Genomic DNA, 24,482 nt, shown 5'->3' on the forward strand with positions numbered 1-24,482 from the left:
CAATAGTAGTTTTCTACCTATATCCTGATATTATTTACTCTTTGTACAGGATTCATATCTTTGAAGTAATTCATGCAAGAACTTATTTATGGAGGGCAGGGCAAGATGGCAGCTTAGTGAGGTATGGAATTTAGTTCAACCTCCAGAGTAGCTTATAAATAGCCAGGAACAATACAGAACAACTGCTGGTGCTACATCAGTGACCAGACACACAGTATATACTGGTCTGGATTAAATGGTATGGCTGAGACCTCATAAAGAACTCTCATTAGATAGAACAGGAAGCCCACTCAGGCTCCAGCACTGCTCCTGGCAAGGGCAGAATTAAGCTTGTCTGAGAGACAAAGTAACTAGACAGGTGAAAGGAGTTAATTCCCTAAAGGTTGTATCTTCTCCAAGAGGAAGGTGGGGCCCAGCTCAAGTGGAATCCCTCCTTCAAGAATTCAGGCCCCAGGGACTGGAAAACAGAAGCAATTAATGCTAACCTACAACCTTACCTCTGGATCAACCATGCCCCTGGCAGGGAGACTCTGCTGAAATTAAAGGCACCACATCACTTTATGCTGGTGGGAAGGCACAGGCAGACAGGCACCATATGCTGGGCAGGATAGGAAAAGCACAGAGTCTAGAGGTTTCATAGGAAAGTCTGACAACATGCTGGGTCTCACCCTCAGGGAAAACTGATGCTGGTGACTCTTTCCTCCTGAGCTGTGGGCCTGTTTGGTCTGGGAAAATCTTACTGGGGTCTATAATATCTGAGAAGACCTTTCTCAAAAACAAACAACAATAACCAAAGGGCTCCATATAGGCAAGGCAAGAACCATAAAAACAAGAACTGAAAAATTCTGATCAGTTAAAATAGAACCTATGCTAGAGACCCAGAATAAGTTGAACTGAATGTCAAAGAGCAAATAGAGAAGAAAGCTACCCAGCAAGAAAACCCTAGGTAAAAGAGTGAAAACAACCTCCAGAATAAACTAATTGAGAAAATCAAATGCCTAGACACGAGCAAAAAATAACAAGTCGTACTAGGAAAAGTGAAGATATGGCCTAATTAAAGGAACAAACCAACAATTCAAATGTGATACAGGAGTTGAAACAACTAATTCAGGATGTTCGAACAGACTTGGAAAATCTTATTAAAAATCAAATCAACAAGTTGAGGGAGGATATAAAGAAGACATTGGGTAAACAAAAAGAACTCAAAAATTTGAAAAAACAAACCAACTGATGGGAATGAAAAGCACCATAGGAGAGATGAAAAAAAACAATGGAAACCCACAATAATAGATTTGAAGAGGCAGAAAAAAGGACTAGTGAACTAGAGGACTAGACATCTGAAATATGACACACAAAATAAAATGTAGGAAAAAGAATGGAAAAATATGAGCAGGGGCTCAGGAAATTGCATGAAGTGCATAAGATGCATAAATATACATGTTGTGGATGTTCCAGGAGAAGGGATGGGAAAAGGAGAAAGACTAATGGAGGAAATAATCAATGAAAATTTCCCATCTCTTTTTTTAAAATTTATTTTATTTTTTATTTATGATACATAACCACATACAAATGCAAACATTCTATTTATTTATTTTTAATTTTTTATTAATTTTTAAATTAAAAAAATGACAACAAAGAAACATTCTTATCATATGATCACTCTGTTCTTGTTATATAATCAATAATTCACACTATCATCACATAGTTGTATATTCATCATCATGATCATTTCTTAGAATATCCGCATCAATTCAGAAAAAGCAATAAAAAGAAAACAGAAAAAAATTCATACATACAATACCCCTTACCCCTCCCCTTCACCAATCACCAGCATTTCAATCTACTAAATTTATTTTAACATTTGTTCCCCCTATTATTTATTTATTTTTGATGCATATGTTTTACTTGTCTGTTGATAAGATAGACAAGAGGAGCATCAGACACAAGGCTGTCAAAATCACACAGTCACACTGTGACAGCCACATCACCATACCATTATCTTCAATTAACATGGCCATCAGATCACAGCTCCACATTTTCAGGCAATTCCTCCAGCCTCTCCTGGCCATCAGATCACAGCTCCACATTTTCAGGCAGTTCCTCCAGCCTCTCCATTACACCTTAACTAAACAGGTGATATCTATTTAATATGTAAGAATAACCTCCAGGATAACCTCTCGACTCTGTTTGGAATCTCTCAGCCACTGACACTTTGTCTCATTTCACTCTTCCCCCTTTTGGTAGAGAAGATTTTCTCAATCCCTTGATACTGAGTTCCAGCTCATTCTAGGATTTCTGTCCCACATTGCCAGGAAGGTCCACACCCCAGGCAATCACACCCCATGTAGAGAGGGGGAAGGCAGTGAGTCTGCTTGCTGTGTCAGCCAAGAGAGAGAGGCCACATCTGAGCAACAGAAGAGGTTCTCTTGGGGGTGACTCTTAGGTCTAATTTTAAGTAGGCTTAGCCTATCCTTTGTGGGATTAAGTTTCATATGAACAAACCCCAAGACTGGAGGCTCAGCCTATAGCTTTGGCTGTCCCCACTGCCTGTAAGAATATCAAGAATTCTCTACTTGGGGAAGTTGAAAAAAATTTCCCATCCCTCATGAAAGACATAAAATTTCTGATCCAAGAACTGTAGTGTATCCCAAACAGAATAGAGCCAAACAGCCATACACCAAAACACTTACTAATCAGATTGTCAGATGTCAAAGAGAGAGAGACTTTTGAAAGCAGCAAGAGAAACACAATCAATCACATACAAGGGAAGTCCAATTAGACTCTACGTGGATTTCTCAGTAGAAACCATGGACATGAGGAGGCAGTGGTATGGTACATTTAAGATTCTAAAAGAGAAAAACTGCCAACCACGAATTCTATGTCCAGCAAAATTGTCCTTCAAAAATGAGGGGGAGATTAAAGTATATTCAGACAATCACTGAGTAAATTTTTGACTGAGACTGGCTCTGCAAGAAATACTAAAAGGAGCACTACAGGCATACAGGAAAAGGCAGAAGAGAGAGGTCTGGAAGAGTGTGGAAATAAAGACTCTGAGTAAAGATAAAAAGAGAAAACAATTAGATATGACATAAAAAATACAAAAGACAAAATGGTAGTAATACTGTCTTTAATAACATTAAATGTTAATGGATTAAAATCCCCAATCAAAAGACACTGACTGGCAGAATACATTAAAAAAACAGACCCATGTATATGCTGACTACAGGAGACTCATTTCAGACCCAAGGAGTCTAAAGAATAGGTTGAAAGTGAAAGGTTGGGAAAAGGTATTTCATGTAAACAACATAATCATAAATAAAGATACAGTAGGAGTAACTATACTAATATCTGACAAATTAGACTTCAAATGTAAAACAATAAAAAGAGACAAAGAAGGAAACTATGTATTAATAAAAGGAACAATTCAACAAGAGACATAACAATCATAAATATTTATGCACTCAGCCAGAGTACTCCAAAGTACATGAGGCAAACAGTGACAACACTGAAGGGAGAAATAGACACCTCTATCATAATAGTTGAAGATTTCAATTCCCTGCTCTCATCAATGGGTAGAACATCTAGACAGAGGATCAATAAAAAAACAAAGAGAGGGCGGGCCACTGTGGCTCAGCAGGCAAGAATGCTTGCCTGCCATGCCAGAGGACCCAGGTTCAATTCCTGGTGCCCGCCCATGTAAAAAAAAAAAAAAAAAGAATAGAGTTTGAATAATATAATAAGTGAACTAGAGTTAACAGACATTTACAGAACATTACACCCCACAGTGGGAGGATACACATTTTTCTCAAGTGCTCATGGATCATTCTCAAGTGTTCTAGTTTGCTAGCTGTCGGAATGCAATATACCAGAAACAGAATGGCTTTTTAAAAGGGGAATTTAATAAGTTGCTACTTTACAGTTCTAAGGCTGAGAAAATGTCCCAGATACAACAAGTCTAGAAATGTCCAATCAAAGGCATCCAGGGAAGACACCTTGGTTCAAGAAGGCTGATGAAGTTCAGGGTTTCTCTCTGAAGTTAGAAGGACATGGTGAACACAGTCATGGTTTCTCTCTCAGCTGGAAGGGCATATGGTGAACATGACATCATCTGCTAGCTTTCTCTCCTGGTTTCCTGTTTCATGAAGCTCCTGGGAGGCATTTTGCTTCTTCATCTCCAAAGTTTGCTGGCTGGTAGAATCTGTTTCTCGTGGCTATGTCAGTCTCTGCTCTCTCAGAGATCTCTCATTCTCCAAAATGTTTCCTCTTTCATAGGACTTCAGTAAACCAATCAAGACCCACCCAAATGGGTGGAGACACATCTCCCCTAATTCAGCTTAACAACCACTCTTGATTGGGTTACATCTCCAAGGAGATAATCTAATTACAGATTTAAACATGCAGTATTGAATAGGGATTATTCTGCCTTTACGAAATAGGATTTTGATTAAAAAGGCTTTTCTAGGGTCCACACATCCTTTCAAAACAGCACATCTAGGATAGACCATATGCTGGGTCACGAAGCAAGTCTCAAAAATTTTTAAAAGATTAAAGCCATACAAAACATTTTCTCAAATCAAAATGGAATAAAGTTGGAAAATTCACAAATACATGACAGCTAAACAACACACTTGTAAACAACTAGTGGATCAAGGAAGAAATTACAAGAGAAATTAGTAAACATCTTGAGGCAGATAAGAATGAAAACACAACATTTCAAAATTTATAGGATGCAGCCAAGGAAAGTTATTGCTTTAAATGCCTTATCAAAAAAGAAGAAACAGCAACAATCAAGGAGTTAACTGTTCACTTGGAAGAACTAGAGAAAGAACAGTAAACTATCCCCAAAGCAAACAAAATGAAAGAAATAATAAAGATTAGAGCAGAAATAAATGAAATTGAGAACATGAAAACAATAGAGAAAATCAATAAAACAAGAAGTTGGTTCTTAGAGAAAATCAGTAAAGTTGATGGACCCGTAGCAAGGTTGACACAAGCAAAAAGAGAGAGAATGCAAATAAAAAAAATCAGAAATGGACGAGGAGACATAATCACTGATCCTGCAGAAACAGAGGAGGTAATGAGAGGATACTATAAACAACTATATGCAAATAAACTAGACAATGTAGATGAAATGGACAACTTCCTAGAAAGGATGAACAACCAACACTGACTCAAGAAGAAACAGATGACCTCAACAAACCGATCACAAGTAAAGACATTGAATCTGTCATCAAGAAGCTCCCCAAAAAAGAAAAGTCCAGGACCAGATGGCTTCACATGTGAATTCTATCAAGCAGTCAAGAAAGAATTAGTACAAACCCTGCTCAAACTCTTCCAAAAAATTGAAGAGGAGAGAAAGTTACCTAACTTATTCTATGAAGGCAACATAACCCTCATACCAAAGACAGACAAAGATACTACAAAGAAAAGAAAATCACAGACCAATCTCTCTAATGAATATAGATGCAAAAATTCTCAACAAAATACTTGCAAATTGAATCCAGCAGCACATTAAAAGGATTATATACCATGACCAAGTGGGATTTATTACAGGCATGCAAGAATGGTTCAACATAAGAAAGTCAATTAGTGTAACACACCATATCAACAAATCAAAGCAGAAAAACCACATGATCATCTCGATTGATGCAGAAAAGGCATTTGACAAAATTCAACACCCTTTCTTGGTGAAAACACTTCAAAGGATAGGAATAGAAGTGAACTTCTTCAACATAATAAAGGGAATATATGAAAAACCCACAGCTAACTTCATCCTCAACAGGGAAAGATGGAAAGTTTTACCCCTAAGATCAGGAACAAGAAAAGGATGCCCATTGTCGTACTGAGCATTGTGCTGGGAGTTCTAGCCAGAGCAATTAGACAAGAAAAAGAAATAAAAGGCATCCAAGTTGGAAAGGGAAAAATAAAACTCTCATTTTTTGCAGATGATATGACACTATATGCCAAAATCCAAAAAAATCCACAGCAAAGCTACTAGAGCTAGTAAGTGAGTACACCAAAGCGGCAGGATAGAAGATCAACACTCAAAAATCAGTAGGGCCCCATACAGTAATAATGAACAATCTGAGGAGGAAACAAAAAAAATTCCATTTACAACAGCAACCAAAAGATTCAAATATTTAGGGGTAAATTTAACTAAGGATACAAAAGACTTAAATACAGAAAAATACAAGAAATTATTAAAAGAAATTATGGAAGACCTAAATAAATGGAAAAGTATACTGTGTTTATGGATTGGAGGCTATAGCTAAGATGTCAATTCTATCCAAATTGATTTATAGATTCAATGCAATACCAATTAAAATCCCCAAAACTTACTTTACAGAAATAGAAAAAACAATAACCAAATTTACATGGAAGGGAAGTATGCTCCGAATAGCTAAAAATATCTTGAAAAAGAAAAATGAAGTAGGAGGTCTCACACGATCTGATTTTAAAACATATTACAAAGCTAAAGTGGTCAAACCAGCATGGTACTGGCAAAAAGATAGATATACTGACCAATGGAATTGAATAGAGTGTTAACATGTAGACCCTCTCATCTATGGACAGCTGATCTTGATAAGGTGGTTAAGCCAATTCACCTGGGACAGGGCAGCCTTTTCAGTAAATGGTACTTGGAGAACTGAATATCCATATGTAAAAGAATGAAAGAGGATCCATATCTTACACCTTATATAAAAATTAACTCAAAATGGATCCAAGGCCTAAACATTAGAGCTAAGAAACTTTTAGAAGAAAATATAGGGAAATATCTTATAAAACTTGTAATAGGAGGCAGTTACCTAGATCTTAAACCCAAAACACGAGCATTGAAGAAAGAAAGTCTTCCTAGTTTGCAGCTTTCCCCGAAGCAGAACTGGGCCTCCAGCTGCTGCTACCCTCAAGGGTGGGGTATGGGCACAGGAGCCATAGCTGGAATTGCAGTCTCTGCCCACATTTTCTCAGTTCCTTCGTCCCATACTGACCTGGTTGTTGAAGTGTCCTCCCCTGTTTCCCAGGTCCCCAAACATTTGCTTCAGACAGTTCCTGCCTGGCTACTTCCTACTTTTGGGAAAGAAGCAAATTTTGCTATTCCCTTCCTAATCCTCCATTTTAGAAGGCCCTCAGTGGTCTTTTGTATTCTGCTCTCCAAAGTAGCTTGAGTCCCACCAGGGGTTCTGTGGACTTGGGTCTCTGTCTGAACATAGGTGGAGAATACAGGATGTCCCTGGTGGGAAGTGGGAGGTGGGAGGGATTCCAGCTACTGCCTCTGAGCATTTCCCAAGCCATGTGGGACCAAGTGAGAGGGAGGGAGGAGGATCAGCTTATCCAGGACAGAAGTTTCTTAGCTGATATTTTTTTCTTTCCTTGATTCAGTGTTTGTGGGCTCATTCTCCAGCCTTTACCTTCCTCCAGAGTTGTAAGCAAGTGAGATTTGTTCTTTTTTCTTGGGAAAAATCTCTGGGGAGAGGTTTCCAGCAGATGTCTTATGTTGCCATGTTGATGATGTCACACTCCCTGTTGGTTGTTCTTTGTTTTTGTTTTTTGGTAGGAGAATTGTGTATTTAATATATTTTAAATGTTTTTACTGTGAAATATATATACAAAGAAAAGAAAGAAAAAGCAATAATTTTCAAAGTACCAGTAGTTACAGAACAGATTTCAGAGCTTGTTATGGGCTACCATTCCACTATTTCACATTTTTTCTTCTAGCTGCTCTAAAATACTGGAGGCTAGAAGTATCAATATAGTGATCCAGCAGTCATACTCATTTGTTAAATCCTATTATAGCTTCTTCTCCTTTGATCATTCTCCCAATCTATGGGGAACTTCAGGCATTGCCAGTTCTGACTTTCTCATGTTGAGAAGGGGTGTCAACACTAAAGGAGTGGGAAATGCAATCAGCTGATAATCTTGGAGAGGCTTGTATCTCTGGGTTTCAGGATTTATCTGACCTAGGAACCCTCTGGAAATTATAGGTTCCAGGAAAGCAAATATAGTGCATGGAACTTCTATAGAGTCTCAGTTTGAGCATTAGGTGTTCTGAAGAGTTAACAGGAGTGACAGTGGTTGGGGTTTAACAAACCATGGCAAATAGCACTATTTAACTGAAGCTTGAATAAGAGTAGCCTCCAGAATAAGCCTGTTGACTCTATCTGAACTCTCTTAAACACTTTCATGCCTTATTTTATTATACTTTCTTTCCTCCTTTCGGTCAGGGTGGCATTGTCAATCCCAAAGTGCCAGGGCCAGACTAGAAGTCACACCCCACGTTGTCCAGGGAGACTTTCACCCCTGAATGTCAGGTCCCATGGGAGGATAATGATTTTGCTTGCAGAAGGGCTTAGAGAGAGAGAGCGGTCTCATCTGAGCAATAAAAGAGGTTTCCTGGAAGTAACTCTTAGACCCCATTATAGTTAGTCTTAGTTTCTCCATTACAGAAATACCTTTCAAAAGGGCAAGCCTTAGAAATCAAGGGCTTAGCCTATTTTCTTGGGAGTCCCCAGTTCTTTTTTTAAAAATTTATTTATTAATTAAAAAAATTAACAAACCAAATAAAACATTAACATATATAATCAGTAATTCACAATATCATCACTTAGTTGCATATTCATCATTTCTTAGAACATTTGCATTAATTCAGAAAAAAAAAAAGACAATAGAAAAATAAAACAAAAACAGAAAAGAAAAAAAAAAAGACTATACCTACCATATCCCTTACCCCTCGCTTTCACTGATCACTAGCATTTCAAACTAAATTTATTTTAGCATTTGTTCCCCCTATTATTTATTTTTATTCCATATGTTCTACCGTTTGTTGACAAGGTAGATAAAAGGAGCATCAGACACAAGGTTTTCACAATCACACAGTCATACTGTGAAAGCTTATCATTATTCAATCATCCTCAAGAAACATGGCTAATGGAACACAGCTCTACATTTTTAGGCAGTTCCCTCCAGCCTTTCCATTACATCTTGAATAACCAGGTGATATCTACTTAATGCATAAGAGTAACCTCCAGGATAACCTCTCAACTCTGTTTGGAATCCCTCAGCCATTGATACTTTATTTTGTCTCATATCACTCTTCCCCCTTTCGGTCGAGAAGGTTTTCTTAATCCCTTGATGCTGAGTCCCAGCTCATTCTAGGATTTCTGTCCCACGTTGCCAGGAAGGTCCACACCCCTGGGAGTCATGCCTCATGTAGACAGGGGCAGGGCAGTGAGTTTGCTTGTCCTGTTGGCTGAGTGAGAGAGAGGCCTCATCTGAGCAACAGAAGAGGTTCTCTTGGGGGTGACTCTTAGGCCTAATTTTAAGTAGGCTTAGCCTATCCTTTGTGGAGTTAAGTTTCATATGAACAAACCCCAAGATTGGAGGCTCAGCCTATTGCTTTGGTTGTCCCCACTGCTTGTGAGAATATCAAGAATTCTCCACTTGAGGAAGTTGAATTGTCCCCCTTTCTCACTATTCCCCCAAGGGGACTTTGCAAATAAATTTTTATTCACTGTTCAAATCACTCTGGGATTTACTGGGGCATCACTCTGGACAAATCTACAAAATCTCATGCTCTACTCAAGGTTCCAAGTACTATGGTGTTCAATTAAGCTGCCCACATAAGTTATATTAGGAAATGCAGTAGTCAAAATATAAATTTTGTACCAAATAAACATTTTTTGCTTTAGTCTCAAACATAAGTTAAAGTTTTTAAATATTAATTACCATCTACTTTCAGCACCCTGCAGTATTGACATTTCTTTGTTCTTCTTCATGCAAAAACATTTTAAAATTTGTACATTTAGTCACTGTTGTTGTTTGCTAGCTGCTGGAATGCAATATACCAGAAATGGAATGGCTTTTAAAAAGGGGAATTTAATCAGTTGGCAGTTTACAGTTCTAAGGCCAAGAAAATGTCCCAATTAAAACAAATCTACAGAAATGTCCAATCAAAGGTACCCATCCAGGAAAAGATACCTTGGTTCAAGAAGGCTGATGAAGTTCAGGGTTTCTCTCTCAAGTAAGAAGGCACGTGGCAAACATGGCGTCATCTGCTAGCTTTCTGTCCTGGCTTCTGATTTCATGGAGCTCCCCAGGAGGCATTTTCCTTCTTCATCTCCATGCTGGCTCATGGACACTCTGCTTCATGGTGCTGCAGCATTCTGTGCTCTCTCCAAATCTCCTTCATTCTCCAAAATGTTTCCTCTTTTATAGGACTCCAGAAACTTATCAAGACCCACCCAAATGGGTGGAGACATGCCATCATCTAATCCAGTTTATTAACCAGCCTTGATTAAATCACATCTCCAGGGAGATGATCTGATTACTGTTTCAAACATACAGTATTGAATAGGGATTATTCTGCCTTTATGAAATGGGATTCAGATTAAAACACTGCTTTTCTAGGGGACATACACCCTTTCAAACCAGCACATTTGACCCTCTGGACTCTAAAAAAGACATGTTTTCCCCATAGACAAAATACATTAATTTCATAGCAATATCAGAAAACTTTGAAGCATTTCAGTATCAATCAAATGCAATACAGATTAAAACCAGTACAAAGTCTCATCAAAGTTAGGTACAAGCATGTTCTGTGCTCAGGCAAATTCTCCTCTGTCTCTGGACCTTTGAAAACTCATAACAAGTTATTTGCTGCCAACATACAAAGGAGAAACAGTCATAGGATACATTTCCATAGGGAGGAGGGAACACAGGGATCACAGGACCCAAGCAGTTTCAAAAACCTGCAGGGAAAAGTCCATTAGATCTCAAAGTCTGAGAATCATTTAACCCCAGGGACTTAGAAAGTAGCAGTCCCACCCTTTCTAAGGGCCTACACAGAGGCCTGCATCTCTCCAAATGCAACCTTGGGGTCACTGGGGAGACCAACTTTTTCTTGGCTCCACCTTCTCCAAGCATTGGGGCTGCACCCGGGCTCTCTGCCATCTCCGGGGCACACGCTCAACCCCTCCATGTGGTGGTAGCTAGGCTCTCCCCAAACCCCAAGGAATGTGCTTCACCCTCTCCAAGGCCTGAGGTGGCAAGACTGTTGCACTGCAACGAGGTGGAAGGCCCATCCTCCGCCTTTGGGGCAAACTCACCCTCTTCACGAGCTTGGGTGGGTCTGCTCTCCTGGTCCGAAGCTTCCTGACTTCAGACCTCAGCCTCCATGGTTTTGCCTCTGAAGTTATTTTCCCTCCAATGTGTCCCTTCTTTGAACCCCCCAATCCAGACTGGCAGCGGCTCTGTTTATACAGGTCCCACAGCACTCTTGCTGGCTTTCTATGCAGTAGCCTTGCATCATGCCCATCAGACATAAGGAGTTTCCACAAATCCTTCCTGGATAACTTCATATCCAAGCCTGGCTTTCTCTGAAGTGGCTGGCTGGTTCCACATTTGGCCAAATCTTCATGTGGGGCACTATTCTCTGGGGTCTCTCCCCTGGAAGCCCAGAATTTTCCATCACATTGATTTCTGCTTTCTTAGTAGCCAAGAGTTCAATTCTCAGCTTATCTCTTCCTGTCGCATTTCACTATAAGCTACGAGGAGAAAACAGGCTGCACTTTCCACATTTAATTTAGAGATCTCTTCTGCTAAATATCCAAGTTCATGGCTTTTAAAATCTGCCTTCCAGCCAAAGCCACTAGTCAATTTTGCCAGATTATCTGCAATTTTAAAACACAGCTCGTCTTCCTTCCAGTCTATAATAACACATGCCTCATTTCTGTCTAAGGCTTTATCAGAAGTGTCGTTAGAGTCAACATTTCTACCAACAGTCTCTTCAAAGCATTCAAGGCCTTCTCTATCAAGTTTCTCACAACTCTTCCAGAATCTCCTCCTTATCCATTTAAAAAGCCATTCCGACATGTTTGGTATTTGCAAACTGCAGCAGCACCCCACTCTTCAGTACCAAAATGTGTTCTAGTCTGCTAGCTGCTGGAATGCAATATACCAGAAACAGAATGGCTTTTAAAAAGGGGAATTTAATAAGTTGGTAGTTTACAGTTCTAAGGCCAAGAAAATGTCCCAATTAAAACAAGTCTATAGAAATGTCCAGTCAAAGGTATCCATCCAGGAAAAGATACCTTGGTTCAAGAAGGCTGATGAAGTTCAGGGTTTCTCTCTCAAGTGAGAAGGCACATGGCGAACACAGCATCATCTGCTAGCTTTCTCTCCTGGCTTCTAGTTTCATGAAGCTTCCTGGGAGGCATTTTCCTTCTTCATCTCCAAAGGCCACTGGCTCGTGGACTCTCTGCTTCGTGGTGCTGTGGCATTCTCTGCTCTCTCCAAATCTCCTTCATTCTCCAAAATGTCTCCTCTTTTATAGGACTCCAGAAAGTTATCAGACCCACCCAAATGGGTGGAGACATGCCATCACCTAATCCATCTTATCAACCACTCTTGATTAAATCACATCTCCAGGGAGATGATCTGATTACAGTTTCAAACATACAGTATTGAATAGGGATTATTCTGTCTTTATGAAATGGGATTTAGATTAAACATGGCTTTTCTAGGGGACATAGATCCTTTCAAACCAGTACAGTCACTATCATTATACGCTCTAGGCATTCCTAGATTATACCATCTCAGTCTTTATCATCTATCTTTCCTTCTGATTTCATTTGTGCCCTCAGGCCTTCTCCCTCTATCATTCTCATATTCAGTTTCATTCAACACTACAGATTTTTGAGTGCTGATCTTGTAACCTGCCACTTTGCTTTACTCATTTATTAGCTCTAGTAGTCTTACTGTGGATTTTTCAGGGTTTTTGACATATAGTATCATATCATCTACAAACAGTGAGAGTTTTACATCTTTCTTTCCAATTTTGATGCATTGTATTTCTTTTTCTTGTCTAATTGTTCTGGTTAGAACTTCCAACACAGTGTTGAATATCAATGGTGATAGTGGATATCCTTGTCTTGTTCCTGATTTTAGGGGGAAAGTTTTCAGTTTTTCCCCACTGAGGATGATGTTAGCTGTGGGGTTTTTTTTTCTCATATATTCCCTTTATCAAGTTGAAGAAGTTTCCTTCTACTCCTATCCTTTGAAGTGTTTTCAAGAAGAAAGATGTTGAATTTTGTCAAATTCCTTTTCTGCATCATTCAAGATGATCATGTGGCTTTTCTGCTTTGATTTGTTGATATGGTGTATTACATTGATTGATTTTCTTATGTTGAACCATCCTTGCACGCCTGGGATGAATCTACTTGGTCATGGTATATAATTCTTTTAATTGATGCTGGATTTGATTTGTGAGAATTTTGTTGAGGGTTTTTGCATCTATATTCATTAGTGAGATTGGTCTGTAATTTTCTTTTCTTACAGTATTTTTGTCTGGCTTTGGTATGAGGGTGATGTTCGCTTCATAGAATGACTTAGGTAGCCTCCTTTCCTCTTCAATTTTTTTGAAGAGTTTAGCAGTACTGGTACTAATTCTTTCTTGAATGTTTGGTAGAATTCACATGTGAAGCCATCTGGTCCTGGATATTTCTATTTTGGGAGCTTCTTAAAGACAAATTCAATTTCTTTATTTGTGATTGGTTTGTTGAGGTTGTTTAATTCTTCTTGAATCAATGTTGGTTGTTCATGCCTATCTAGGAAGTTGTCCATTTCACCTACATTGCTAGTTCATTATAGCATAAAGTTGTTCATAGTACCCTCTCATTACCTCCTTTACTTCTGTGGGGTCAGTGGTTATGCCTCCTCTTCCATTTCTGATTTTATTTATTTCCACCCTCTCTCTTCTTCTTTTTGTCAACCTTGGTAAGGGTCCATCTATCTTACTGATTTTCTCATAGAACCAATTTCTGGTTTTGTTGATTTTCTTGATTGTTTTCATCTTCTCAATTTCATTCATTTCTGCTCTAATTTTTGTAATTTCTTTCCTTTTGCTTGCTTTAGGGTTAGTTTGCTATTCTTTCTCTAGTTTTCCAGGTGGACAGTTAATTCCTCAATTTTTGCTCTGTCTTCTTTTTTGATATAGGCATTTAGGGCAATAAATTTCCTGCTTAGCACTGCCTTTGCTGCATCCCATAGATTTTGATTTGTTGTGTTTTCAATCCTTTGCCTCGAGATATTTACTGATTTCTCTTGTAACTTCTTCCTTGACTTACTGGTTGTTTAAGAATGTGTTGTTGAGCCTTCATATATTTGTGAATTTCCTGGCACTCTGCCTATTATTGATGTCCAACTTTGTTCCTTTATGATCTGAGAAAGTGTTTTGTATGATTTCAATCTTTTTAAATTTATTGAGACTTGCTTTGTGACCCAGCATATGGTCTATATTTGAGAATGATCCATGAGCACTTGAGAAAAGGTGTATCCTGCTGTTGTGGGGTGTAATGTTGTATAAATGTCTGTTAAGTCTAGTTCATTTATATTATTCAAATTCTCTGTTTCTTTATTGATCCTCTGTCTAGACATTCTGCCCATTGATGAGAGTGTGGAATTGAAGTCTCCAACTATTATGGTAGATATGTGTATTTCTCTTTTCAGTGTTTGCCTCATGTATTTTGAAGCATTCTGGCTCGGTGCATTTGCTAGTCTGAAAGGAAGCATGCCCCCTAGAAAAGCCATGTTTTAATCAAAATTCCAATTCATAAAGGTAGAATAATCCCTATTCAATACTGTATGTTTGAAACTGTAATCAGATCATCTCCCTGAATGATGTGATTTAGTTAAGAATGGTTGTTAAGCTTGATTAGGTGACAACATGTCTCCACCCACATGGGTGGGTCTTGACTGGTTTACTGGAGTCGTATAAAAGTGGAAATGTCTTGGAGAATGGGAGATTCAGAAAGAGCAGCACCACAAAGCAGAGAGTCCACGAGTCAGTGACCTTTGGAGAAGAAGAAGGAAATTGCTTTCCGGGGAGCTTCATGAAACAGGAAGCCAGGAGAAGCAGCTAGCAGATGATGCCATGCTTTCCATGTGTCCTTCCAGATGAGAGAGGAACCCTGACCATGTTCACCATGTGCCTTTCCAGATGAGAGAGAACCTCTGACTGTGTTCGTCATGTGCCCTTCCACTTGAGAAAGAAACCCTGAACTTCACTGGCCTTCTTGAACCAAGGTATCTTTCCCTGGATGACTTAGATTGGACATTTCTATAGACTTGCTTTAATTGGGACACTTCCTTGGTCTTAGAACTGTAAACTAGCAACTCATTAAATTCCTCTTTTTAAAAGCCATTCTGTTTCTGGTATATTGCATTCTGGCAGCTAGCAAACTAGAACAGTGCATAAATATTTAAGATTGTTACATCTTCTTGTTGAGTTGTTCCTTTCATTAATACATAATGTCTTTGTCTCCTTTGTTTTACATTTGAAGTCTAATTCATTGGATATTAGTATAACTAATCCTGCTTTGATTGTTGTTTGCATGAAATATTTTTTTCTCAACCTTTCACTTTCAACCTATGTTTATCCTTGGGTCTAAAATATATCTCCTGTAGACAGCAAAGAGAAGGGTCCTTGCTTTTAATCAATTTTGCCAGTGTACGTCTTTTGATTGGGGAGTTTAATTCATTAACATTTAGTGTTATTACTGTATAGGCAGCACTTTCTTCTACGATTTTGCCTTTTGGATTTTATATGTCATATCTACTTTTTCTTCTTTTTACCTTTACTGATAGTCCTCATTTCTACACTCTTCTCCACACCTCTCTCTCCTGTCTTTTCCTATCTCTCTCTAGTGCTCCCTTTCGTATTTCTTGCAGAGCTGGTCTCTGGGTCGCAAATTCTCTCAGTGATTTTTTATCTGAAAATGTTTTAATTTCCCTCTCATTTTTGAAGGACAATTTTCTGGATATAGAATTCTTGGTTGGCAGTTTTTATCTTTTAGTATCTTAAATATATCATCCCACTGTGTTCTTGCCTCCATGGTTTCTGCTGAGAAATCTATGCATAGTCTTATTGGGCTTCCCTTGTATGTGATAGATTGTTTTTCTCTTGTTGCTTTCAAGATTCTCTCTTTCTCTTTGACATCTGACATTCTGATTAGTGTCTTGAAGTATGCCTATTTGAATCTATTCTGTTTGGGGTGTGCTGCATTTCTTGGATCTGTAATTTTATGTCTTTCATAACAGTTGGGAAATTTTCAGTGATAATTTCCTCCATTAGTTTTTCTCCTCCTTTTCCCTTTTCTTCTCCTTCTGGGACACCCACAAAACGTATATTTGTGTGCTTCATGTTGTCATTCAATTCCCTGAGTCTCTGCTCATATTTTTTCATTCTTTTCCCTATATTTTCTTTCACTTGTTGGATTTCAGATGTTCTATCCTCCAGTTAACTAATCCTATCTTCTGCCTCTTGAATCTAACATTGTAGGTTTCCATTGTTTTTTTTTTCATCTCTTCTACTGTGCCTTTCATTCCCATATGTTCTGTGATTTGTTTTTTCAGACTTTTGATTTCTACTTTTTGTTTGTCCCTTGCCTTCTTTATACCCTCCCTCAATTCATTGATCTGACTTTTGATGAGGTTTTCCATGTCTGTTTGAACATTCTGAATTAATTGTTTCAAATTCTGTATCTCATTTGAATTGTTGGTTTGTTCCTTTGACTGGGCCACATCTTCAATTTTCCTAGTGTGATTTGTTATTTTTTGCTGGCATCTAGGAATTTAATTTCCTTAATGAGTTTATTCTGGAGTGTGTTTTCACTTTATTTTACCTAGGATTTTCTTGCTGGATGACTTTGTTGTCTATCTGTTCTTTGACATTCCGTTCAGCTTATTGTAGATTTCTAGCTTAGGTTTTGTGTAACAGATCAGAATTTTTCAGTACGTGTTTTCTTGTTTCTTGCCCTGCCTGTATGGTGCCTTTTTTCCCCTTAGTAGTGTCTATTTAGGTATTATAGACCGCAGTCAGATTTTTCACAGACCAAACTGGCCACCCCTCAGGAGGAAAGAGTCACCTGAATCAGGTTTCCCTGAGGGTGAGATCCAGCAGGTTGAAAGACTTTCCTTGAAGCCTCTAGATGCTGTGTTTTTCCTATCCTGTCCAATATGTAGTGCTTGTCTGCCTGTGGGTCCCCCAAGCATAAGGTGATGTGGTACCTTTAACTTCAGCAGACTCTCCCTGCTGGGGCATGGTGGGGACAGATGAGAGGTTGCAGGCTGGCTTTAATTGCTTCACTATTCCAGACCCTGGGGTCTGAATTCCTTGAGGCAGGGACTCCACCTGAGCTGGGCCCCACCCCTCTCCTGCGGAAGGCACAGCCTCCAGACAAGCTCTCAGACAAGCTTAATTTCACCCTTGCCCGGTGCAGTTGGAGCCTGAGAAGGCTTGCAGGTGTATCTGAAGAGCAGTCAAGCCATAGAAACACAGCCACAAAAAAGAAAAGGAAAAAGAAAAAAAAATCCTTTTCAGGGCAGGATCCCCATTTCTTGGGTTTGCCAATAAGAGCTTAAGTTGGTACATTGCTCCGTGTTTCTCCAGATCCTATATGTCCCCTTCTTTCCTTCAGGGCCCAGACTCTTTCAAGTATTTCATGTGTCCAATCCAAAAAAACCTGTTTTTTCCCCTAGAACAGTATACAATCAGTGGCTCACAATATCATCACATAGTTATGCATTCATCATCATCATCATCATGTTTTTTTGGAATATTTGCAACACTCCAGAAAAAGAAATAAAAAAGAAAAAGAAAAAAACTCATACATCCCATACCTCTTACCCCTCCTTTTCATTGACCATTTGTATTTCCATCAACCCAATTTATTTTATCCCTTATCCTCCCTATTGTTAATTTTTTATCCATATTTTTCTACTTTCAAACTTTTTGTGTCTTTGTATCTAAAGTGAGTCTCTTGTAGACAGCATAATCTGTCTATTTTAGTTTCCTGGGCTGCCTAAAACAAATACCATGAAATAGTTCCATTTAAGCAATGCGAATTTATTAGTTTACAGTTTTGAGGCTGTTTTGGTTTGCTAAAGCTACCAGAATGCAATATACCAGAGATGGATTGGCTTTTACAATGGGGATTGGCAGTTTTTAGATGGTGAAAATGTCCAACTCAAGACCTCAACAGGATGATACCTGGACTCTGAAGATAGGCTGCTGGCATCCAGGACACCTCTGTCACATGGGAAAGCTCATGGCTGGTGCCAGCTGGTCCGTCTCTCCTAGGTTTCATTGCTTAAGATTTTGGCTTCTCTGACTGGGTTTTTCTCTCAAAACTACTGTGAGCTTTCACTTAGCTTCTCTGGGGCTTTTCTTTGAACTCTCTGGGCTTTTACTGTCTTTAATCCTCTCACAAGGTGGGTAAATAGATTAAGACCCACCTTGAATGGGGTGTGTGCTGGTTAGGTTCTGGTGTCAACTTGGCCAGGTGATCATGTCCAGTTGCCTGGTCAGGCAAGCACTGGTCTGACCATTGCTGCAATGATATTTCATGGATGGTTGATAAATCAAAGGCTGGTTTATTAAATCATCAGTCAGTTGATTGCAGCTATGGCTGACCACATCTGCAATCAACTAAGGGCATAACTCCTGCAAATGAGATCATCCAATCAGTTGAGGCCTTTTAATAAAAAAGAAACTTTTTCACTGCTTCTTCAGCCAGCAAACCTCTCCTGTGAAGTTCACTGAGACCCATCATTGGTGCTGCCAGCTTCACAGCCTGTGCTATGGATTTTGGACTCTTATTTCCACAGTTGTGTGAGACACTGTTCTAGTTTGCTAGCTGCCAGAATGTGATATACCACAAACAGAATGACTTTTTTGAAAAAGGGAATTTAATAAGTTGCTGGTTTACAGTTCTAAGGCCAAGAAAATGTCCCAATTAAAGCAAATGTATAAAAATGTCCAATCTAAGGCATCAGGGGAAGATACCTTGCTTCAAGAAGGCTGATGAAGTTCAGGGTTTCTTTCTCAATTGGAAAGGCACATCATGAACATGGAGGTGTCTCCTTGCTTTCTCTTCAAGCTTCTTGTCTCATGAAGTTCTCCTGGGGGGGTGTATTCTTCTTTATCTCCACATATCTCTGGTTGCATGGGCTCTGGCTCTCATCATTCTCATCACCCTGTCATGGTTCTGCTCTCTCAGAATCTTGTCATTCTGAAGTTTTCTCCAAAATGCTTCCTCTTTTAAAGTATTTCTGTAAACTAATCAAACCCATGTGGAATGGGTAGTGTCACAGCTCTATGTCGATAATCTAAGCAAATTCCCAATATACAGTACTGAATAGGATTTAAAAGAAATGGCTACCTCCACAAAATGGATTAAGATTAAAACATGTCTTTTCTAGGATACATAATCCTTTCAAACCAGTACAAGGATTAAGACCCATCCTGAATGAGGTGGGTCACACCTTAACTGAAGTAGCCTCATCAAAAGGTTTTACTTACAATAGTTTTACATCCACAAGACTGGATTAGATTTAAGAACATGTTTGTCTGGGATGCATACAGCTTCAAACTACCACAATGCCAATCTCTGCCTTGTAATAGGGGAGTTGAATACATTACATTTAAATATACCTAATTACATTTAAATAACTGATAAGGAAAGATTTACTTCTGTTATTCAGCTGTTTGTTTTTGTATGTCTTGTATGTTTTTTGTTTCTCAATTACTCCATTCGGGCCTTTATAATTTTTAGTTGATTTTTTGTAATGTACTATTTTGATTCTCTTCTTCCTTTTTCTCTATATTTTTTAGTATTTTCTTAGTGCTTACTTTTTAATTAAATTAAAATCTTAAACTAATAACCTAGTTTGAATAATACAAACTTAGTATCAGTAGTATATAGCACTCTATTCCTATATATCCCTATCCTTCCCCTTTATAAATGTTGTCTCAGATGGCATCTTTATGAATTGTATGCCTATGAACACAGATTTTAATTATTGTTTGACATTTTTTGCCTCATAAATCACAAAGGGGGAAAAGTAACTATGAATCAAAGGTACACTAGTACTGGATTTTATATTTACCAATGTAGTCACTTTTATCAATATTTTTCATTCCTTCTTATGACTTTACTGTCTATTGCCCTTTTATTTCATCCTGAAGGATTCCCTTCAACATTTCTTGTAGATCAGGTCTTCTGGTAATGAACTCCCTTAGCTTTTATTTATCTGTATATGATTGATTTTATAATCTTGAAGGATAATTTTACCAGATAAAGAATTCTTGGTTGACAGTTTTTTCTTTAAGGATTTTAAATATGTCACACCACTGCCTTCTGGCCTCTGCGGTTTCTGAGAAGAAATCAGCTATGAAGTGAATTGCTATAATGGTGCATCATCAGAACACTGATTCAGGGAACAACAGGACCTTTTAGCAAATGGCCGTTTTATTACATGTGCATGATAATGAGTCCAGAAGAATAAATAACCTCTTTGTTACTTACACAGCACAAAGATCCAAAAGAGCAGGGGCAAGTAATCCCATCACAGCTTATTTCTCAGAGTGATAAAAACTGCTTCAATTTGGGGTCATTACATGGCAATTCTGCATGCCCCACTTCACACCAGAGGACACAAATCTATACTGCTTGAGCATGTTTTTGATCTACCTCAGGGGGAGGAGTCCCTGCCATTGATAATTCCTATTTCGACAAGCATTTGAGGCTGCTTGTTTCCAGTTTCTGGGTTTAAAGTCTGGTTGAGCCTTTCCATCAGATTTAACATCTTTCCTAGGTATGGAATGACACATAATATAAAAGGAGGTGGGTGCAGCAGAAGGCCAGCGATGGCCACTTAGTGTATATTTCTCAGAGAAGGAGGTAGAGGTGGTAAGGTCTGGGCATGGCCACTGAACAGGTGTCTGTGATTTCCCTAACATCAGCTGTCAATCTTATTGAGGATCTGTGACAAGTGATGTCATTTCTCTCTTCAGCTTCTTAAATTTTCTCTTTGTTTTCAGATTTTGACAATTTCACTATAATGTTTCTTTGTATAAAACTCTTTGAATTTATCTTGCTTGGAGATCATTATGCTTCTTAAATGTGTACATTTATCTTACTAATTAGGTATGGAAATTTTCAATCAGTATTTATTTGAATACTTTTTTTGCCCCTTTCTTTTTCTCTCTTGTCCTTCTAGGACTTCTATGATGCATATGTTGGTGTCCTACAGGTCTCCTCAGGCTCTGTTCATTTTTCTCTTCATTCCTTTTTCTCTCTACTTTTCACACTGGAAAATTTCAATTATTTTGTCTACAAGTTTGCTTATTCTTTCTTCCGCCTGCTCAAGTCTGCTGTTGGACTCCTCTACTGAGGTTTTTAGTTCCAACTGTCATACTTTTCAGCTTCAGAATTTGTTTGATTCCTTTCATAATTTCTATTTTTTTTGTTTTTTTCAGACAATATTTCCCTACTTCTTTTAGTTCTTTGTTCATGCTTTTCTTTAGCTTATTGAAAAATAAGCCAACTGATATAAAGTCTTTGGCTAATAAATTCAATGTTTGAATTTCCTCAGGATGGTTTCTGTCAAATATTTTTTTCCTGAGAATGGGACATACTTTCCTGTTTATTTTGTACTTTCTTATTGAGAACTTGATGCCCTAGGTATAAAGTTGTTGTAACTCTGGAAATCTTATTCCTCTGGGATTGATGGTTACTTTCTTATTGAGGGCTAGAGATGTCAGTTTATGACTTTTCCAAACTACTTTTGCTTCCAAATAGGGAAAGGAAGGAAAGGAGAGGAAAAAGTATTGTCTTTATACCATTCTTCTGCCATTCTGCCTGTGAAGTTGGAACAATTGTCACTCTACTCCTCACCCCCACCCCAGGTGTCAAAAGAAGAAATCAAAAGCATTAATCAGCAGTCATACCACACACACCCAGTTTTGGGGATGACAAAGTCCTTATTGTCTACCCTGCAACAGCAAGGCCCACCAGGAACAAGGGTACCCATAGCTACCTGCCATGTGATTAGGGGTGGGGGATGATAGCCACTACACAGAAGGTCAAATTCACCAATATTCACAGCAATTTACTAGCCTCTTCATTCAGCTCTTTCCTGGATGCAGCAAATGCTCCACTTATCTCTAGAGTTCCAAAATAGTTGTTTCAGACAGTCTCTGTCAGTTTAATAGTTGTTTTGGTGGAAAGACTGTGTTCTGGAGCTTCCAACTCCACCATCTTAACACAATCACCCTCTCCCTCCAAATTCCTGCTGTTTTAAGTATCCTAGATTTATTATAACAGCCCTAGGAAACTAATACAGTACCTAAGGAGCCCCCCAGATTACAGAATCAAAACCAGAGAACATACCTCATGGTAAGGAAACAGACCTAGGCCAATAAGAGGAAATCTTACGGAATTTTCACATATAACAATGGTAAAAAGTTCCAATTGGCTAATAAGAAAACACTTAAATCCAGGGCAGGGAGAAATAAATGGAAAATGGAATAGTTTCTAACTATTCCATTGTTGTCTTAATTACATAATAAATAGCTATCTCCCAATTCCTTAGAGCTATTCAAACAGCCAAACTATAGCCCTATAATCAAGTTGAAAGTCATAAAACTTAAAGATTATAGGGTAATGAGAGTATAAATTTGTTTCTCCACCAAAAGCACATGGGGGAGGCAAAAGAAAATGGCATTCACAGTATGAAACAGATAGTAATCGGGAACAAAATTTCCTTGGGATCTCGTACATTTTTCAAACAAGAGCCTTAGATTATTTCTTTTAGAATAAAAAGACATTTATGACAATAGCCCTCTATTCCTGCAGATTGACTGTCTTTTTGATAACCATCTTAATCATCTGGCTACTATACACCCATTTTTCCCATAAAAAGACCAACTGCAATTCAATAGGTTCATTTCACGACCTGAAATAAACACTCCATCCAGATCACATCATGATTGGACACAGACCCAGGGACATTTTGCCATCATAGTGAATATGATATGATCCCAATTACAACTACCATGATAAAGAGAGCAATCCCCCAGTTTCACAAGGAAGGAAAGAAAGCCCTGTGGCTCCAAAATGACCTGGATGAGGCTGTCATAACCTCAACCAAAAGGATCCCAAATGGGGAAATAGGCCATATCAGAGAAATATCAGCAACAACAGGGCACCAGACATGGATCCTGTGGGCACGTACTTTCAAACTCATTTTACAGGCATCTGTTAGCTGTAGACCCAGCAAGAATGATAATGCCTCTTTACTTCCTTGAAGAGAGAAGTGAACTAAAAGATGGTGAAGAAGAGTTATGACAATATCCCCAATGGATTTCACAGGTCATTAGGAAGAAAAAGAAACAACAGAACAGACATAACAGAGGATGTCACAAATGCTCATAGACACTGAGCATGGTAAATTGAAGAGATACATGGAACGATTACAACTAGGATGCAATGGCTGGAGTTTCATGGTTTGATGAGTCTATGTACAATAGACATTTTCTGGACTCTTGATATGACCTAAAGGATGGGACACGTTGTGACATTATTTATATACTTAAAGAATATGTCTTACTTGTTATTATTCTGATAATATTGATTTGGGTCTGTTGTAAAGCGTAATAAGAGTTGGGCAGTGAATTACAGAGTATAGGTGCTTATGAATTATGTCCCAGTTCTAGCCCGGCATCTGATCAATACCTATACTTCAGGATTGCCTGTATCCCAATAAGAACAATCTCTCATCTCATTAGCACCAAAATACTAGGGTTGCCTCATTCGCATTTCTGTAAAACCCACAGTCAAATGAAGGGAAAGGCAAGTAAGTGGAGTAATCGTATTGAGGATCAATATGTTAGGGATTTCTAAATGACATATAACCAATCTTAGCAAGCGTATGAACAGCAACACAAGTACAGAAATTAGTAAGAGAAAGGGAAATTCCCATAGAATATAACATACCTGATCCTGACGCTGCTTGCTGCCACAGCAAGAGAGCATGCTGTCCTTCATTCTCTTAATGCTTGAGGGTCAGCTAGGAGATCATGACAAATCCAATCCACAGTGACAGTCAAGGCAGTGGCTGAGGAAGAGATACAAGTAGCATTCATGCCATGAAGGTGACTAACGAATCACTGCAATTATCTACTTAGAGATTAAGGCACTGTAACCTTTAACCCACTCCAAAGTAACATGTGCATGTGTGTATGTGTGTAACTAGTGTATTAATAGAAAGGATTATATTGAGTGGATGGAATACTGTTATACTGGATAACCCTCTATTATACTGAATAATTCTATAATATGCGTAATTTTCAAAAGGCCATCACATTACATTAAAGCTATTAATGACATGGTTCACTCTAGGTTTAGCCCCTTCCCACCATCCTTGTCAATAAATAACTTCCAGGTAGACAAATTCTCAGTGTAAATGTCAAAGGAAGGCTCAGCTGAAGAATTTGATCATATACATGCTGATCCACTACACTGGCAGGAAAAATGTCAATATTACTTCCACTGTGTCCACCTAAACGGTACCTCCAGTACAAGGCAGCCTTGGCTCCACCCACCCAGGGTGGTGAGACATTACAATCCTTTACTTCCATTTTTGGC

At 38.6% G+C, this 24,482-nt stretch overlaps 1 pseudogene across 1 annotated transcript in view; it reads right to left on the reverse strand.

Annotated features, from left to right (window-relative positions):
* Positions 1-24,482, reverse strand: part of LOC143674784 (SIN3-HDAC complex-associated factor pseudogene) — a 34,857-nt pseudogene that overhangs the window by 5,823 nt on the left and 4,552 nt on the right. The window contains exon 2 of the transcript XR_013171213.1: positions 23,832-23,952. The product of XR_013171213.1 is annotated as an SIN3-HDAC complex-associated factor pseudogene (transcript). The remainder of the gene's footprint in view (positions 1-23,831; positions 23,953-24,482) is intronic.

This window comes from Tamandua tetradactyla, chromosome 2 (genome assembly GCF_023851605.1).
Source record: "Tamandua tetradactyla isolate mTamTet1 chromosome 2, mTamTet1.pri, whole genome shotgun sequence".
NCBI classification, from domain to species: Eukaryota; Metazoa; Chordata; class Mammalia; order Pilosa; family Myrmecophagidae; genus Tamandua; species Tamandua tetradactyla.